Source organism: Chrysochloris asiatica, unplaced genomic scaffold, assembly GCF_000296735.1.
Source record: "Chrysochloris asiatica unplaced genomic scaffold, ChrAsi1.0 scaffold00312, whole genome shotgun sequence".
NCBI lineage: Eukaryota > Metazoa > Chordata > Mammalia > Afrosoricida > Chrysochloridae > Chrysochloris > Chrysochloris asiatica.
In genome coordinates, this window is record NW_006408830.1 from 326,048 (window position 1) to 329,894 (window position 3,847).

Consider the following 3,847-nt stretch of genomic DNA (forward strand, 5'->3'; position numbering starts at 1 on the left):
TGAGCCTGAATTTGAGGCCAGGTAATGTCTGTGCCATTGTAGGACAGAGGTGTTACATATATTCACTTGTAATTATGATGACATGCAGTAGTCATCGTAGTTTTAATATTTTCTATGTGTGTCTCCAAGTAGAGAACAGCTTCTAGAACCGAATATAGATATGAAGGCTACTATTCCTAATATGAAAGTAGCTACAAATTGCTTGAGGCAACTTAACAAAGAGGATACAGTCTCTAAAGTATCTAAAGCAGGATTAGTATATCAGGGTTTTGACAGATTTACAGGTAACATGACAAAAGGTGGATGTCTTACAGTGATAAAAATATTAGGGGAAGATGAAGCATTAACACATAACAATGTTTACAGTGTATATCATGTACAGAGCCAACATGGGTTATAGTTAAATTATTAGGGTGATTAGGGTACAAAATAGCAAATGGTGTAACAACACAAAGCTGTAACTAAGTAGGATTTAGGGTTAATTTACCAAACTGCTTCAAAAATGTTCAAGTCAGTAAAAAGTTTGTATAGATCATTTTGAATTATTAAGAGGAAGGGGTAACAACAAAATGTGGCATAAACCAACTTCTAATTCTGACTGAGTTAGATTATAATTTGTATAATTAAAACTAGAATATGAAACAGACCAATCATGAATTAAACTAGTAGAATTAGAAGGAGAGTAGATTACACCTCTTTTAACAAAGCTACAAGAAAATTATTTAGGGAATTTAGTATAAAGACTTCTGATTGACTTCCCAACAATTGAGAATTATTTACAAAATTAGGAACGTAAGCTTAATGTGTGAAGTTGTTAGCTGTTATTCTTGATATCTGACAAGCAAGAATTACACGCATAGCAACAAAAAGAGTTTCTGGAGTTGTCTTAGCTCCCTAAAAGTTAACAGTTTTCACAGCATGCTTCGTTAATCACTTCAATTGTTCCTAGGTTAAAGCAGCTTGCTTGATTTTGCAGAGACAGAAGTTGGAGGGGAGAAATCAAAAGCCTAGCTTTTGGAGCCTGGAGGTGGTGCTGGTGGAGACACGCTTTCAGATGATTCTTTGGTGAATGCTTCTATGCTTTGGGGAGTGGGAAGTGGCTGTCTTTTTGCCGAATTAGTCGAATTAGTCGGTCTGGAATTCATATGGGGTGGTTTGTGTCCTGTAAGAAGACTCTATCTTCGCCCCTTGATTAGTAACTAACACATGTAGACTATAAGAATTAGAAAGCAGATAAAGGGAGGTTTGTTACCGGAAGATTAACGGCAAAAATAACAGCAATCAAGTTCTGTCTTCTGTGCCAAAGTTTCTGCGGTTTGTTGCATATTAGAAATTTCTCTAGTACGAGTTAAGCTTAGCGGTTGGCCAAAACTGCATGAACAGGTTCAGGGAGATATTTATTGAGAAACTGCAAAGAGAAAACTACAGAATGTTTATTAATAAATTGAAGCAAGGGGTTACTGGGAAGGTGGGATAGAGTTTGTCCCGAAAAAATTTCCAAGGCAATTTGCCAATCTGCATTGTCCTGCAAAAAAAAAAATGGTTATTTAGTCTTGGGTAGAATGACTGATGATTTTAAAGAAATCTTTTCTACATAACTCTCGGCTTTTTCTCCTACCTTTCATTATTAAAGTTGCAACACTGCTGGGTAGGAGGTTACCACCTTTAGTGGAGTTATGGGGAGGTGTATTCATTCAAGGAGGTTCTTCATGAAAGAGAAAGTCTAAATAACTCCAATGGAATTTGGCAGCTTTCTTTTTTAACTCAGCCTGATCTTTCGGGCTTAAGAAATTAGGAGAGTCGCCTAAGATGTGACCAGCTGTAATAAGCAATCGAAAAACAAAGTCCTGAAAAGGCTCATCAAGAAGGATCCTGGCGAACTTTTGAAAGTTCACTGGTCTGTTTCCCTATATTGGGAATACTTTTCCATGCCTTACGCCCACACTGGTTAATTTGGGCGTAGCCAGGCATAGGATACTCATTTTGTTTCTGCAAAGTTTGAAAATTCCTTTCTCTCACAAGCATATCAAACGTGTCCCCCCCCCCTTGGCCTTGCTGTTGATTGATATCAGCAATTCTGTGCGCCTCTTCCTTAACTGTCTCTTTACTAACTGGATAAACAGCAGGCACGGTGGAGGACGGAGGGTCTGGCCACAAAACAACATCTCCATTAGAGTCACTTTCCTTTTTAACACTCAAAGTATATACAAATTTCAAATTAGGTTGAACGGGTGGAAGTGGAGCAGTCGGTTTCAGAGAACTTCCTCCTAGATGATCACTGCCAAAATCAAAAGTATCCCTGACAAGCCACCACAAACTAAACATATCTGCAGGCACCTGGGACGGGACATTCTTAGCATAGTATTCCTGCAATTGGTGACCTATCTGATTCCATAATTTAACATCAGCTACTCCATCCTCAGGGAACCAAGGACAAACAGTATGTACAAAATCAATAAATTTACAAAGTTGATAATGATCTACTTTTACACCTCGGCTGCGCAGCGTTTCTCTCAGAATATTTATATACGGTGCTTTTCCCAGTTTATTCTCCATGCTTACCTGATCAGATTGCCCTCCTACTCTATATGTGTCCACGCGTGTCCTTTTTCTTCCTATTTCCTCAGGAGGTTCCTTCGCGTTGTCTCTTGTATTCGAGCCGCCACGTGTGCGCCAGATGTGGGGGTCTGAGACCAGCTCAGACCACTGCGTGGGTTACTCGAAGGAGAGGTGAGGATTGAAATCAGGCAAGGGCCACAGGCTGATGACCAGTGACAACGTTTATTGTAGCAACATGGTTTATATAGGACTTTTTGCATTAGGTCATTGTTATTCTACCTAGTTATAATGTTTTCTATAGTAACAAGGAATAAGAATACCAACCAGGATATGATTACATAAGTATAAGTATTGTTATAGCAACACTGAATCATGCGGTTTAGGCACAATTTAAGTTCCCTTTTCCCAGAGACAGTTTATTATTAATCAAAGAAAACCTATCCCAATTCTAGTCACAAGGTGGCATTTAGGTTATAATCTTGATGGCGACCTACATCTCTGGAAGAATCCTCTCAGGTTTCTGAAAAGGTTGGAGATTGCTGATGCCTTGGATAAGAATGAAGGGAGGGGAAAATAATAGTAATAAAAAAAAACCTTGAGGAAGAAAACATGTTAATAGAAAAATTTGTTGTTAGGTGTTGTCGAGTTGGTTCCGATTCATAACGACCATATGTACAACAGAATGAAACATCACACAGTTCTGTGCTTTCCTCATAATCATCGCTACTGCAGTGACTCCTTTGTCTTGGAGAGAATATTCACATAGAATTCCAGAATCTGCAGCAAAGAAATGGTGAGTACCACAGAAAATGGGTAATTCTTAGCATAAGCTTGTTGTTGATAGTTACCATCAAGTTCCTTGCAATTGCTAGTAAGTAACCTTACGTACAACAGGATGAGACACTTCACAGTCCTGCACCATACTCACAATCATCACAATGTTTGTACCCAGTTTTACAGTCACTGTGTCAATGCATCTCATTTAGGATCATTCTCTTTTTCATTGATCCTCTACATTTCCAAGCAAGATGTCCTATGATGACCACACCCTCTTGGTAACATGCCCCAAGTTCATGAAGTGAAATCTCGGCATCTTCACTTCAAATGAGCATTCTGAGTGTACTTTGTCCAGGACCAATTTGTTCGTTCTTCTGGCAGTCCAATTTATACAATATTCTTCACCAAGACCATAATTCAAAGGCGTCAGTTCTTTGGGCTCCCTCTTTCATTCCAGGCATATAAGACAATTGAAAATACCATGACTTGGGTCAAGTACACCTTAGTCCTC